This window comes from Phacochoerus africanus, chromosome 15, assembly GCF_016906955.1.
Source record: "Phacochoerus africanus isolate WHEZ1 chromosome 15, ROS_Pafr_v1, whole genome shotgun sequence".
NCBI lineage: Eukaryota > Metazoa > Chordata > Mammalia > Artiodactyla > Suidae > Phacochoerus > Phacochoerus africanus.
This window is the reverse complement of record NC_062558.1, coordinates 135,105,920-135,122,622: the sequence shown is the minus strand read 5'-3', so window position 1 is coordinate 135,122,622 and position 16,703 is coordinate 135,105,920.

Genomic DNA, 16,703 nt, shown 5'->3' with positions numbered 1-16,703 from the left:
TTGTGCAAAACGAGATTTATGTGATATGAATGTACTGCTGTCATTGGATAGAGCCATATTATGCTCCAGCCAGCAGTCAGTATGGCAGGAGTTCAATGTGAAGAATGACGGCAGGTAATAAATACCCCATCCTTCATATCAGAGCTGATGTTCTGGACCCACCAGCTCTGATCCTCGAGCACTTGCTGACCCATGGTATGGGCACTGCACGCAGCTGGGAAATGAGGGCCAGCCTGTGTGAGCCCACGTGGGGCCAGCTGGGGCCTGAGAGGTGCCGTCCTCTCCCAGAGGGCACATTTGGGGGGGAGCAGCCGAGAGCAGGACTCGGGCAAGCTTGGGCTTGCATCTCATCTTCCACTTGCTTCCCAGTGGCCTGGCCTCACAGAAGGCAGGGAGACACTCTCAGTCTCAGTTTCCTTATCTGCAAAATGGGTGAAAATAACACCCACCTCAAAAGGTTTTACAAGTTAAGCATGCTTGCTGAGCACTTACCCTTAGTCTAGTATACATTTAATATGTAATAAAAATAATCTGCTTAGGAGTTCTCTTGTGGTTCATCGGGTTAAAGATACGGCGTTTTCATTGCGGTGACTCCAGTCGCAGCTGTGGTGCAGGTTTGATCCCTGGCCCAGAAACTTCCTCATGTCACAGGTGTGGCAAAAAAATAATAATAATAGTAAAAAAGGAAAAAACAGTTCTTTTAAAGAAAGCGGCATCCTCATCGTGGCTCAGCAGAAAACAAATCTGACTAGTAACCATGAGCATTGCAAGTTCAACCCCTGGCCTCGCTCAGTAGGTTAAGGATCCGGTGTGACCGTGAGCTGTGGTGTAGGTTGCAGATGTGGCTCAGATCTGGTGTTGCTGTGGCTGTGGTGTAGGCCAGCAGCTGTAGCTCCAATTCGACCCCTGGCCTGTGAACTACCATATGCTGCAGGTGTGGCCCTGAAAAAAGAAGGAAAGGAAGGAAAGAAGGAAGGAAAATACTTTTGAATTTGGCCTGGTTGATACCAGATTTCACTGATATTATAAACCCTTAAGATGTTTTTAGAAAATAAAGGGTTTTTTTTTTTTTTTTTATTGTATGTGTGTGTGTGTGTGTCTTTTTAGGGCCGCACCCATGGCATATGGAAGGTCCCAGGCTAGGGGTCAAATTGGAGCCACTGCTGCTGACCTACGCCACAGCCACAGCAACACGGGATCCTTAAGCAACTGAATGCGGCCAGGGATGGAATCTGCCTCCTTGTGGGTACTAGTCGAGTTCGTTAGCACTGAGCCACCATGGGAACTCCAAAAATAAACTTTAGAACAAATTTGGAATATTGAAATGAAGTGCTAGAAGCCTTCTGGTTGTCTTGGATCTGCGTTAGTGAGTGGATGGCCATGCTTCCTAATGCCAAAGAGAATTCCGCAGGACTGTTTGGCTGACGCGGGTTTGGCCTTGGCCTGGGCAGCGGCAGTGGTGAATTTTGAATTTTGACTGGGCCACTCTTGGTGGAGACTGAGGCAAGAAGAGGATTGGCAAGGACCGTGTTCTTCTAGAAAATGTGTCCCCAGGGGAGGGGGATGTTCCATCCCCCCCGGTAGGAAGACCTGTGGGCACCCGCAGCCGACACGACTCATCTCCTTCTGGCCTCAGGACAGCTCCCCACGGAGGAAGGCTTACCGTTCCCGTCTCAGGGATGCCGTGGGAAACAGTCTCGGGCTCAGGGACCCAGACGAGTGAGGGTCGGCCCCAGTGGCGGCGGGGGGGGGAGGTCTCTTAGCCATCGTCCCTCCCCAGGTGGTGCCGAGCCTGTGCAGCTGTGCTCTGAAGCCACAGGCAAAGGTGGCCCCGCCAGCGAGGACCTTCCCCAGGGATGAGCGCCGTCACGGGTTCACTGCAGAGTTATCAATTCCAGTGTGGAGAGAAACAATATGAAATGTACCACAATAGATAAAAAATACCTTTCGAGGAGAAAGATAATTAAGAATTAGCAAGGGTGGAAAAGGCTGGATTATTTAAAGGAAAAATTGTTCGTCTGAAAGGCGATCCCCTCAGAGCAGCCAGCACGGGAGTAAGGAAATGGGTTCTCCGGGTAGGAGGAGAGCGTGCGGCCTTTTGGAAGCGTTGATTTGGGGCACGTCTAATGGAAGAGTCTGCGGTCATTATGGATGGAGCCCGCCGTGGGCTCCTGGTGTGAACTTGTTATCGGAGTATTTTATAGTCCACCTGACCGAAAAGAGCAACTGGACTGTGAAATGATAGAGCAAATAAAAAAAGCCGTAAAAGAGCCAGAGTGATAGTAATGGGAGATTTTAAGTACCTGAGCACAGAGCAGAGTGCATTAAGTGGATGAAATAAAGCTTGAAGCGTGCTTGGAAGAGGCTTTGGGGATGGGAGAGTGGGAGGGTGGGGAGGAGGGTGGGGGATTTCTCTGGAGGGACTGTTTAACTCAGCATCTAACATATTAGCACCTAACACAGAAGGCATAATTAAAATGAGCATCTGCATTAGCGTGCTTGTTCATTAGCTGCAGGGCCAGCCCAGTCCTTTCTCTTTTGCTCTGTGCCCAAGAAAAGTCTTCCATACCCAGCATCCTGCATCCTTCAGAGGTTTCTGCACAACCTCCAATTCATCCAGCCCACAGTCCCGGCTCTTGGAGAAGGGAACTGGAATTCCAAGATCAGTGTCTGCATCGGTTCCTAAATCCACCGCGTTGCAGCCTTGTGCAAATTGCACTGTCCGTGTATTTATTTAAAATTTAAATTACGTGTCTGGATTATAGTTTTCAAACATATTTCTGAATAAGTCCCAGAGCGAGTGCTTCTTGTACCAGTAAATTAATAAATGCATTACTTCAGGATGACTGCCAGGCCAGGGATCTTCAGCTCAGTCATGTGCCAAGTACGCATGTGCTGCCCCGAGGCGCTACGGCTGCAGGGTGGGACGCCCAGCACTCACACGTACAGAGCAAAGGTGGGCCCAGGAAGCCCCACCGCAGATCCTCGGTGATCCGCGAGGCAGCGAGCGTGGGGTAGTGAGGGAACTCTGGCAGGAAGTTCATTCGCTCTGTCATCGGCTCTGTTTTCAAGATGGCTCATGAACCGAGCTCCCCTGGGGTAAGCCCGATCTAAACGCTCAGTCTGGGTGGTGAGAAATCCCAAACCATTTGCCAGCCAAAGGTCCAGAAAACAGGACAGTATGGGGAGGTGCTCGGTCCCGCCGCGGCTGAGAGTGCCGTGCGTTATGGGGGTTGAGTGTTTCAGGGTGTAACCGAGAGGTGCCACATTCTGAGCTTGCAGATGCAGGAGGTGGCGCGAGTGGGGAACAGTCCAGCTGCCAGACCACCGCTCAGAGCGCCAGGCAAGGAGCTGGAGGCTGAGGTCTCCTGGGCGGGGCAGAGGGTCTCCCTTCTCTGCTGGCTCACTGTCCCCTCTCTGAGGCTGTCGCAGCTGGACTCAAAGATCATGAGGAGTGAAGTCTCCCCCTCCCACCCCATTCGGTTGTTTCCTTTGTTTCTCGAGCACTTTGTTCTAATGCAGCAAACTCCAAAGGGCTGCTTAGCGTACCCCCTTCACCACGTGGAAATAAAACCCTGGCAAAATATTATTTTAGCTGTTTGCTCTGAGATGATGCTTCCATTTTCAGGATGTTAATAATGGGCTCTGGGGGCATTTTTTTCTGGGCCCAATAGCAATATTAGAAAATTAAACATCCATGTGAGTGAAGGAAATTGAAGTAATTATCCTGCAGGGGAGGAAAAGCCTCTTCTACTCCAGAGCACCTCAGCCTGAGCGCTGCACAGTGACTGGTAACAGCCTCGCTCCAAAAGCATAATTCCTCCTCAGCATTAGGCACCCACACCATTTTGAAGCTTCATCCCTCTAAATTATGTCCCCACCAAGCACTCTGCCTTTCCTCGTGGCCCTTCTGGGTTCTAAGAGGCAGAAGCAAGAGCAGCGCGGGGGCTTGTGTGATGGACACCTCATCCCTGCAGGCATCACCCGAGGTCGACCCTGGCCCCCCCGCCTGGTGTGCACCGCTTCCCCGACCACAGTGGCTCAAGACTTCTGTTTTTGGCGTTTTAGAGTCGCACCCATGGCATATGGAGCTTCCCAGGCTAGGGGTCGAATCGGAGCTCCAGCTGCCGGCCTCCACCACAGCCATAGCAGTGCCAGATGCGAGCCACATCTGTGACCTACACCACAGCTCATGGCAACGCCGGATCCTTAACCCACTGAGCAAGGCTAAGGATCGAACCCGTATCCTCATGGATACTAGTCAGATTATTTTCCGCTGAGCCACAATGCGAACTCTGAGTCTGAGGGGGTTTTTTTTAAGTTTTATTGAAGTTTAGTTAATTTATAAGGTTGTGATAATTTCTGCTGTACAACAGAGTGACCCAGTCATACCTATACACACATCCATTCTCTCTCAGATTCTCTTCCCACATGGATTATCACAGAATACTGGGTAGAGCTCTCTGTCCCCGTTGGTCAGCCGTTCCATACACCTCAGTGTATGGAATGGTGGGGTGGGGAGGGTGATTTTCTAGGCAGAGGAAACACACAGACAAGCGGCCAGAGGAGGGAAGAATTTGGTAGGATTGGTCTGCTGCTAGGTCCAGAGCTGAGAGGAGATGTATGTGGCTTCTGTCCAGATCATCTTTGACCCTGGGCCACCAAGGGCAAGTGGACCTTCCTGAAGGGTCAGTTTTCTATCTTGACAGAGGACAGTATCTGCTTCACTCTCCTCCCGGAGACACTCTGTGTACAAATGAAATAATGGATAGAAGTACTTTTTCAAAGCACCATACAAATGCAAAGTAGCGATACCATTGTCTAGAGCTCAGATCAATCTGATGTTTTATCACAGTACAAGGGGTCACATTGGAAAAGTCCATTAGTAGAGTGTTCTGGGCTAGAAGATTCCAGTCTGGATTTTGGCCCAACCATGACAATTGTAAGCTGTCCAGCTAGTACATATTAAACGGTTCCATTTGCTGACTAAGGGTCATTTCCATCGCTGGCTTTCTGTTGCCACAATTGCTAATCCTTCGGCATAAAAATAGCTGCAGCAGCCCTACTCCCAAACAAAGCCCTATATTTATTTGCTTCATGTAGGTTGATTTTGTCATGTTTCTGTTAAGAAGGACAATTTAGGGTTTTTTAATAACTTTTTTTTTTTTTTTTTTGCTTTTTAGGGCCGCACTCATGGCATTGGAGGTTCCCAGGCTAGGGGTCAAATGGGAGCTACAGCTGCCGACTTACACCACAGCCACAGCAACATCAGATCTGAGCCCCATCTGTCACCTACATCGCAGCTCACAGCAATGCCGGATCTTTAACCCACTGAGCAAAACCAGGAATTGAACCTGCAACCTCATGGTTCCTAGTCAGATTCATTTCCGCTTTGCCACAATAGGAACTCCTATAACTTTATTTTTTAATTTTTTTTTTCGGGCCACACCTGCAGCATATGAAAGTTCGTTCCCAGGCTAGGAGTTGAATTGGAGCTGCAGCTTCTGGCCTACACCACAGCCACAGCAACACAGGATCCAAGCCACATCCACAAGCTGCACCCTTAACCTACTGAGTGAGGCCAGGGATTGAACCCACATCCTCTTGGATTCTAGTTGGGTTTGTTACCACTGAGCCACAGCAGGAACTCCAGGAAGGACAATTTGAGGAATACTGTGGGGTGCTTTGCTCTACTGCATGGTAGGTCTGTTCTTGGAGTCTGGGTTCACCATTCGTTCATGCGTTTGTTCAGTAAATACTTGAATCCTCATTATGTGTCAGCACAAATTCTGAGTTACGATTCTTTCTGAATAAATCTTATAGGGTTTATATCTCAAAATATTTTCTTAGATTCACATTTAAAAAAACTCTTCAAATTTATCAAAGAAAATTGGGGGACCAACCGTTAGTTTTCAATCTCAGCACCGCTGATGGATCTGCTGGGTAATTTCCAGCACGTCCTCAGGAGTACCATCTGTGTTCGGGGTTTCGTGCTCACTCTTCAGCCTCATTGGTCCCCACGCCAGGCAAGTTTGGTTTTGCAGCATCTTGGGAGGGCTTCACTCCCTGGGGACAGTGGCCAGCGGCCAGCGAGTGGGTGGTACCTGTGAACCTTACTTCCCACGTGACCAATGAGTTTTGAGCTATGGAGGGATGGCTGAGAATGGAGAGCAGGTTAAGTGGGGGAAGGTCATTGCTAGATTTTACCAAGAAGGATTGAAACCAAAGAATATTGTCAAGTGGCCGTATCCCCAGGAGAAACCCAGGGCGGAGGATGGAGAGGGGTCCAGCGTTTACCACCAAGGGCTCAAGCAGCGAGGTTTAGAGCCAAATACATAGAGCCTGCTCTCCATCCGTAGGACACAAGTTAATGAGGGGTGTTGATTTTATTTACTGCCATGTCCCAAGCCTTTTACGGCCACCCCACACATATCTTAATGTGCCAGCGGTCCCCGCCTGAGTACCTCCTGACATTTAATGCATCCCGATGACATTTTTCCCAGCAGTCACCAGATCCTGAATTGTGTTAATGAACCATTCCGTTGTACCCACCAGGCTGGTGCCTTACCTGAGTGGTAACCCGGATGCAGCACCCGCTCATCCTTTCGGCTCAGTGGGGACCAGTCAGCACCGCAAGGCTCTTTGTTTTCCTGGACCCATGGTTGGGGCGTCCGCAGATTAGCTAATGGAGGGTGTTCTGTCTTGCCAAATGTTAATGGCGTGGATGTGATCATTTTGCAGACAAATGTAAACAGGGTTCATTCCGACTTGCAGTAGAAATAATCCCTCAATTTTGCAACCTGGGAACAATAGATTTTGTTGATGTTGATGACTCCATTTCTAGCTCCTTCCAGTGGTACAGGGAGTCTTTCAATTGCAGCTTTCAGGTGATGTGTGTGTGATGTTTTCTCATTAGCATCCTAATGATAGATACGACAAATCCCGTGTCTACAGTGCACCATTTTATAACCGCAAATGAATGTGCTAGAGCAGTTGCTGCAAACACATTTCCTGTCTCCCTCTTGTTTTCTTTGAGAAGTTTCTTTTCCCTCCTCCAAAGTCACGAAGAGCTCAGAGGTCTGTGAGACGATGCCCCACCCTCGTGTGCTACGTTACACTTCAGTGCAACTCACCGGGGAAATGACTTTTCCGTTTAACCTTGGGTTAATATTAATAGTCTGGGAATTTTTCCAAAGAGTGTCATTTTTACACACATCTCCACTTCTGCAAATATGTGCAGAGTACCCCCCATGTGGCTCTCATTATGACATTTCTCCCCAAATTTTAGTGAAAGAACTGTATAAAATTACATAGGAATTTGGCATTAAATTCCATGCTTAAGGAGCCCACTGGTAGGACTCTGCTCGATGGCCTCTAAATTAATAACGAGGAATTCATTAATTTATATTGCGTTTCTACCAGTGTCCTAGGCCCTGGAGAGACCGACTGGAACGAAAACCCTCCTCAGGGAACCCATGAGTGGGTGGAAGAGAGGGAGTAACTGTGCTGATTGCAGAGATGAAGGAGGAGGAAACCCTGGTGAGGCCCGGCAGGAACAGGGGCTCCGAGAACCGGTGACCGGGCACCTGAGGTTGCCGGGGATGTCAGGGCAGGTTTCCCTGAGAGAATTCCCCTCGGGCTGCGTTCTGACGATGCTTCCGAGGGAAAGGGAGGGTGAAGACGCTCCCAGGTAGAAGGTGAGCCGAGGCCCAGGAGATGGGGGGAGGAAGGGGCAGAGGACGTGTATGTGGCGGCGGGAGGCCGGGATCATGCAAGCACTGCTGGTCCTGGTGAGAACGCAGGTCTCCATTCCAGCCGCCGAGGGAGGCGGAGCATGGACCACGGAGACACGACCGGATTGCCCCTAGTTTGCAAACAGTCACACTGCTCTTGACTGGAAAGGTTTGGGACATTTGAGATGGCATGTGGGTGGCCTGGAGCTTTCTTAGGAGTCCAGGAAGGAAGTGGTGGTACCTTGAACTTGGGGTTTCGGTGAAGAGGAAAGATGCACGCGGATTGGTTTCACCTTTGACAGGGAAGAGGGCAGGACCAGGTCGTGGACGTGAGAGGTGTTCGGGGCGGTTCTGTCGTGCTTGGCTGCTGCAGTGACTGATTGAGACAGGTGACACTGAAAGAGGACCTGCCTGTAGAGAAGGACCGAGTTTGAGGTGCCTTCAAGGTGTTTCAGTGCATCATTGGGTTTTCTTTATAGACTTCTGACTTGGAAATTAATGCAGATAGCATCAAACATGCATGTCTGCTCCTGATACACAGCAGTGGACCCTGTATTCAGGATTCTGGCTCCCAGCATTGGCAGGACAGGCAGGAGTTCCTCGTGTAGACGACAGAGCTGGTACAGAGGGGTGAGCCCTGGCTCCCCACGCAGCGGGGGGACGGCATTGTGGAGCACAGCGGGGGACGGTGGGTCCCATTATTGCAGGCCCACCTCTCCCCTCCTCCGCTTCCCAGAGAGAAGCCATGTGGCAGCAGCGGGGTGGGAACAGGGAGAGGGGATGACACTGACACGGTCCCTCTGGATCTGTCTCATCCTTGAAGCTCTTCTGCTCGCCTGTGTCATGTGACACCTGGGCAGCTTTTACCCCAGGGAGGAGGCCAGCAGTTTGGTATGGGGGGGTGAGTTTCTTGGGGAGTGGGTGTATTAGGGAGCCAGCCTGGGCCTGAGCATCAAGCCGTGTTCTCCAGGAGGGTTTTTATCAGCGGTCAAGCTGGTATTCTGATGGATCTCAGTCTGAGTCATGGCCTTCTGCCCTCGCTCCCACCTGCCTTAGTTCTGGGCTTCCGTCGAATCATTCCCTCTGCCTGGCCTGCACTCTCTCCTCCCCCACTGGTCCTGCTCCAAGGCCCTAAGCAGCATCAGGGCCTTTGGGGCCCTCTGTGACCTTCACTTCCGCCTCCTCCCCAGGAGGGTCGTGTGTCCATCCTTAGGGCTGACCCCCCTCATTCAGTTTTTGAGGCTCCGTGTATGTACCTGTCACCACCACCTTCCCACTCTGTGTCACCTCACCCTGTGCCAGGCTCACCGAGTCGGTCGAGTGGCTGATGGGGGCCGCTTTGGAGGTACAAAGTCTGGAGGGGCCAGTCTCAGTCGAATTGCTCAGCCGTGGTGGCAGCCTGGGCCGCGTCCTCTGACGCGTCATGTGCCACCAGCTCGGGAGGCACACCAGGGCAGCCGGTGGTCCTGCTCTGCTGGCACAGCTCCTCCTTGGGGCTCCCAGTGGCTCAGCCAAGCAAACGGCAGCAATTAGACAGCATGGAAAGACTTTCTGCTTGTGGTTGGAGTGTCAGCAACGTGGACTGGGAACGTTGTGACTTGGCTCTAAACACTAAGCATCCCAAAGGGTGTTGTCTCACTTGATCCTCATGACAACTCTGTGATAGGTCAGAGCCGTTATCCCGGAGGCACAGACGAGGCACAGAGAGGTTAAGTAACATGCCCCGGGTTCCACAGCTAAAGACTAGGAGAGCAGGATTCAAACCCAGCCTGTCTGGTGCCAGCGCCTGCACTCTGGTGTGACTTTAACAGAAGGGCAGGGGCTGAGGCATGTTTTAAAATGGGAAAAGCCTTCCCTCCAAGACTGGAAGCCCCTGTGTTGTTGAAATCAGATTATGACTGTGCACAGGCTTTTCATTATAAAGGCGGGCGTGGTTCCCGAACAATGCAAGGCAGGCTGAGCACAGATCTTCCCTGGAGAGAGAGCTGGGGTGGACTAGAGGGGAAGGAAGGAGTAAGCCCTTCAGGGAGCCTGGGCTGGGGTGGGGTGGGGTGGGGTCAGGCGGCACCGGGACAGCGCTCTCGGGATGAGGCAGTGAAACAGCAGGAGGGGGTCCGAGGAGAGAAGAAACGCGAGGAGTCTGATACGAAGAGGGTGCCAAGGAGCAGGCTGCCGAGGGAGGGTGTGCGTGGGGGGCATGGGGGGCGCCTGCCAACAAAGGGATGTGTCATAAAGGGAAGGCCCTGCACAGTGGGACAGGCATGGCACAGAGTGTCTCCTGTCTTAATCCCCAGCTACCCCCATTCATGCTGGACTCAGTGCCAGCCAGGCAGGTGCGAGGCCCAGGGATGAGGCAGGGGAGGCAAGGTCCTTCCCCGGGAACATGCCGTCCAGACACTGGATGATGGTCACCTCGTGGCTCAGACCTCATGTGTGCTAGCACATCACTTCCCGCAGCGAGTTAGATACCGTGAAGCCCCCTTCACTTTACAGAGGAGGAAGCCGAGGCTCATGGAGGCTGAGTTACCTTCCCAAGCTCACGGAGCTAAGAGCAGCAAGCGTTTAATGGAGGGCTTAGACCTGCATGTCTGCTTGGGGCCACATCTTGAACTGTGATGCCGAGCTGCCTCCCTGCCCCAGTGCAGCAGGACCATCCCATCAGATTCACCATCCCAGGAAGTCGGCTGGGGACCAGAACCAATAAAAGGCAGGGCAGAGGTCAAAATCATCTCATGGAACTGAAAGGCTAATGTGCCTAAATGCCAAGGTGATGAAAAGGCAGGGAGTTTAGCCCGATGATGGAGAAGGACTGGGAAACTGAAACTTGATATTTAAAAGACAAATAGTTAAATCAACGTAGCTAAATCGGGGGGGGGGGGAGCATTTTATTCTGGTAAAATATACATAACGTAAAGTTTACCTTTTAAGCATTTTAAAATGCGAAGTTGGCATTGCCGTTGTGGCTCAGCAGAAACGAATCTGACTAGCATCCATGAGGGTACAGGTTCAATCCCTGGCCTCGCTCAGTGGGTTAAGGATCCGGTGTTGCCAGGAGCTGTGGTGTAGGTCACAGACACAGATTGGATCTGCTGTTGCTGTGGCTGTGGTGTAGGCCAGCAGCTGCAGCTCCAATTGGACCCTTGGCCTGGGACCCTCCATATGCTGTGGGTGCGGCCCTAAAAAGACAAAAAAATAAAATAAAAAAATAAAATATGAAGTGGAATCAAGTGTGTTCACACCGTTGTGTAAGCATCACCATTATCCATCTCCACAATTTTTCATTCTCCCAAACCGAACCCCGGTGCCCATTAAATAGGCCTCCTCTTCCCACATCCCTGGGAGCCTCTGTTCTACTTTCTGTCTCTGTAAATTTGATTTTTCCAAGTACCTCCCATCCCAGGATTTGTCCTTTTGTGTCTGGCTAATTTCACTTTAATGTCCTCCAGTCTCACCCATGTCAGAATTTCATTCCTTCTTAGAGCTGAATGGTTCCATCCTGTGGCTAGGATACATGTGTTTATCTGTTGCCATCTTTTGCCTGGTGTGAACTGTGCTCTTATGATCATTGGTTGACAAATATCTGTTTAAGTCCTTACTTTTGATTCTTTTGGGTAGATATCCAGATGTGGCATTTCTGGGTCATACGGTAATTGTGCTTAATTTCTTGAAAGAATCACCATGCTGTTTTCCACAGCAGCTGCACCATTTTGTATTCCCACCAGCCATACACAAAGGCCCCTGTTTCTCAACATCCTCGTCCATATTTATTGTTTTCTAGGCTAAAAAATTTTTAAATAATAGCCATCCTAATAGATGTGAAGTGGAAACTTCTGGAAAAGCACAGAATTTACGTCTTTTAAAATTATTAGAGGAATTTCATATTCAGATTATACCACACTCAGTTCCAGTCTGGGAATCTAGATATCCATGTTACCATAAAATCTGGAAGCAATAACCAGCCAGGGACAGAATTTTGCTGTTTTCAAATACATGATTTTCATGCCTAGAAAATATAAAGTGCAAGATTGGAGGGACCAGCAGACTTATTATTGTGTTGCTCTGGTTCTCACTTTAGGGAGGAGGAAGCCGGGACAGTGGAGGCACAGTGACCTCACAACGTTACACAACTAGCGAATGTTAGAGGCAGAACTTGTTCTCAGAGTTGTTCTACTAAGTGTCATGTTCCTTCACCTACATCACACGTAGGTGAGTCTCAACGTCTAAGCAAATCCGGAAAATACAGTTTGTACACATGGCACCGTGTAAATATTTATAAATGACGTACACTGGCACGTGAGCACACACACGCACACAACACCTGTCCATTCTGGGTGCAGCCTGGGCTTTCAGACAGGTAAGCAGCCCCTCTGCCCTCAACTTGGGCCACATTCCGCTAGATATTTAAATGTAAACCGATTCTGAAACAGATTTGAAGAGGAAATCTGCGAGGACGAGGGTGAGGGGAGCTAGAAGTAAAGCATGTTTAGCTTTATCCAAGGCACCTGCAAGATCGTGTGAACTCAAGCGTGTGTGGACACCAAATATTACTACTCATTTAAGTCACCAAATCGCAGACACCACCAGGCCCGGTAGCATAAGTGAGAACAGGGAAATGGATCGTGGATGCAGCACACAGTCCGAGTCTGATCGACAAGTCAGTGGGTCCTTTAGGTGAGTGCTTTCACATCTTTCGTTCTCTCTCCGCCTCTGCCACCCCCTCCTTTCCCCTCCTCTGGAAGCATGGGTATATACTAATGGAAAGACAACCAATTGGGAAGTTGGTGACAAGACTAAAAAGTAGGAGATAAAAAGAAAAAAGGAGCATGATCGTCATTTGCAGGCGTTGTCTCAAGCACCCTGCAATGGGCTCCCGCCCCTCAACGACTTCTTATTTCCTTCTTCTTGGTTCTTAGTTCACGCCAGGTCCCAGACATGAGGCTGATTTCAGCAGAGTGTTGGCTGAAAATTGAGGGTTAATTCAGTTGCACATCAACAGCATAAGTGACACTGGGTCCTGCAAATTCAGGAAGAGTTTTCTTTAGTTCACTGTACCTGATTTATAAAGGCTCTCCTTTGCTTCCAGGAGTATAATAAATATTAATTAACTTGCGGTAGTCTTACTTAACAGTTTTATAGTAGCTTCATAAAGCATAATTAAGATAACAGACCAAAGACTATTATCAATACTAGGTATTATTATATTGCTTCATTAATTTTCAAAAATACAGTGTCTAAGCAATATCTTAATCACCTAGTTAAGTAGAGTTCAGTCACAGCACTTGCTGAGGGTCCCTTTCCAAGGTACAGGGGGAGTTAGCAGATCCTGGATTGGGGAGCAAGGCTGGAGAAGGGAAGTGAGCATTGCCTCATCACCAGCACCTCTCATAGATATTATGATGAAGAAACTGAGATTCATAGAGGCCGCTAGTCCCAAGGTTATACAGTGAATAAGTAGCAGAGCCCACTCCCCCACTTCCTGGGAACACCAGATCCTGGGCTCCTGGAAAGCAATACCTTTTCTCACAGTGAATTCTCAACCAGAGGCCCGGGAAGCCTCTTTCTGGGGAGACGTATGGGGACATGTGAAAAGCACAAACATAAGGATTATTTAGCTCAGTGTGCAAGGATGGAGTGTGATTGAATGATCCTGTCTCGGGGGGAATGAGTGGTTATTTTACAGAAGATGGTGATAAGCTTTGCTTCACTGGCTTTCAGGGAAGAAAAGGAAGAGAATGAGAGAAAGTGGAAACATTAGGGACTTGGAGTAGATAAGGAGGAATTGGCAGTGAAATCAGGTACCAGGGAAGTTCAAACGCCCCTTGGTAAACTGTGAAAATGAAATAGTCTCGTTGGGTTGGTCCTGCCTGAAGCTGTGCCAGACGAGAGGGAAAAGATGCAGGTGCACAATTCATTCTGAGCCAGGTCCTCTGAGATTTGAGGCTTTTGGAGGAAACAGGGAAAAGATAGCCACCATTTCTGTGTAGGGGTGTTCAAGATCCATGGGAAAAGCCCTCTGATCGCCCATGTATGGTGGGATTCATAAACTCTGCCTCATATCTCTTAATCCTAATCAAGAATCAGCTCATCACTTCCCAAGTATGTATATACAAGGATGGAGAATATGTCATGTTTTTCGAATTTCCTATTTACTTAAGTCCCTCTTTGTCCAAGAAATTATGCTTGCTTTTAGGGGGACACCTTTGGGGAGTATAATTTACATACACTGAAATTCACTCTTGTTAAGTGCATAGTTGGATGAGTTCAGGCAAATGCACACAGTTGCACAACCTCGACCACAATCATGACATAGAATATTATCCTCACCCTTGTGCATCCTCTCTGCTGCAGTCGACCCCTTCCCCCAGCCCTCCTGGCAACCTATTTATTTGATGTCGTTATAGTTTCACCTTTTCTAGAATTTTATATAAATGGAATTGTCAGCTGATAGTCTTCTGTGTCTGGCTGCTTTCATTTAGCATGATGTTTTCTGAGATAAATCTGCATTGTTATATCAGTAGCTAGTTTCCTTTTCATTGCTGAGTAATATTCCATTGAAAGGATAAATAGTGATATGTTTTTATTTCCACCAGCAACATATTGAAGTTCTACTTGTTCCACATCCTTCCTGACACTTGATACCATCAGTTGTTTAGCAATTCAGATGGTTGCTTGGTGGTCTCATGGTGGTTTTAATTTGTCTCTGTGAGCATCTTTTCATTTTCTTTTTTTCTTTTTATGGAATTTCTTTTCAAATCTTTTGCTCTTTTAAAAAAAATGGATCATTTATCTTTTTAAAATTAAATGAGTTGTAAGAATTCTCTTTATAGTAACACCAGCCACTGGTCACATTTGTTTTGCAAATATGTTCTCCTGGGCTGTGGTTACCTTTTCATTTTCTTAATTTTGAGGAAGAGCAAAAGGATTTTTTTGTGGTTTCAGTTGTTTGTTTACTTTTCTTTTGCTTTTTAAGAGATCTTTTAAATCCAACAGATAGAAGGGTTTTCTCTGGTGTTCATTTACAAAGGTTTTATCGTTTTAAGGGCAGGCAATTATGTCTATGATCTTATTTCACAGTAATTTTTGTATATGGTGAGAGAGCAGGATTGAGGTTCATTTTTTTGTTTGGCTATCCCGTTCTTTTGAAAAGACCAAAAGTTCACATTGACCTTGTGCAAATCATTTAACCATATAAGTAAGTCTTGGCCTATATATCTGCCCTAATGCCAAATACCATACTGTCTTGACTGTCGTGACGTTATACCAAACCATAAGATCAGACAGCGTGAGGTCTTGGGTCAGTCCCTGGCCTCGCTCAGTGGCTTAAAGATCTGGCGTTGCCGTGAGCTGTGGTATAGGTTGCAGATGTGGCTTGAGTCCTGCGTGGCTGTGGCTGTGGCTGTGGTGTAGGCTAGAAGCTGCAGGTCCGATTCGACCCCTAGCCTGGACCTTCCATGTGCTGCAAAAAAAAAAAAAAAAAAAAAAAATGAGATAGTGTGTGTCCTCCAACTTTTGTTCTTTTTAAATAACTATTTTGGTTGCCCTAGGTCCTTTCAATTTCCATATAAATTTTAGTTAGATTAGTTTGGCTTGCCAGTTTCTACAAAAAGAACTGCTAAGAGTTTGATGAGAAGTCTGCTGGATCCACAGAACACTGACAGTTTAAGGAACATTCACCTCTTCACGATGTTGGATCTTCTCATCCGCGCTTATATTATATATCGCGTGTCTCTTTAGGTTTTAAAATCTCACCTCTCCTTATGTTTTAAATTTTATCTCACCAATACTCTGAAGTGTAGAGTCTTTGCAACATTTGATTAAATTTATCCGTAATATCTTCATACTTTTATACTATAGTAAATGGTATTTTAAAATTTTATTTTCTGATTGTTCACTACTAGTACATAAAAATATCATCGGATATTATACTGACCTTATATTTGGGGATCTTACTAAAACCACTGATTAGTTCTAGTAACTTGATGGAGATTCCTTGTATTGTTTTCTGTGTACACGATTGTATGTCCTAAGAATAAAAATGGTTTTACTTCTTCCTTTTCAGTGTGTGTGTGTGTGTGTGTGTGTACACCTATTGCTTTTGCTAGAATTTCCATTATAAGACTGAATAGATGTGGTGAGAATGGATATGCTTTGACCATTCCTGATCTCAGAGAAGAAAGTGTTCACTGTGTCAACATTAAGTATGAGATTTGCTGTAGGTTTCTTCCATAAATCCTCTTTGATAGTTTGGGGGCGTTATATTCTATTGCTGGTTTGCAGAGTGTTTTCAGGAACAGGTGTTATATTTTGCCAAATGCTTTTTTGCTTTTATTGAGGTGAATATATGGTTAATATAATGATTTGTACTGATTAATTTTCTAATGATAGACCCACCTTGCATTCATGATACATGCATTATTATGGTTGTTGTTGCCTTAATGGATTTGATTTTCTAATATTTTTTCTTCTGGTATCTTTGGCATTTGTATAAAGATAATTCTAGCTTCACAAAGCAAGTTGTATGTGTTCCCTATTCTGTATTTCCTGAAAGACTTTCTTCAGGATTGATAGTATTTCTGCCCTAAATATTTGATAGAATTTGCCAGTAAAGTTATGACTGTGTAGACTCATCTTTGCAGGACTGATTTTAATAGAGATTTCAGTTTCGTGATCTGTGTTTTTCTTTCTCCTTGAGTTCATTTTGGTAAATCTGTGTCTTTCAAGGGATTTGTACATTTCATCTAAGTTATCGCATTCATTGGCAAAAAGTTGTTCATAATAATTCTTCATTCTTTTAAATACCTGTAGAATCCCTTCTCTCACGCATCATGGTACTGGTACATTTTGTCTTCTTTCTTTCTTGATCAATAAGATAGAGGTTTATTAAATTTGTTGATTTTTTTTTAAAAGCATTTGGTTTAAATTATCTTGCCTATATTTTTGTTGTCATTGATTTTCACTCTTCATTATTTC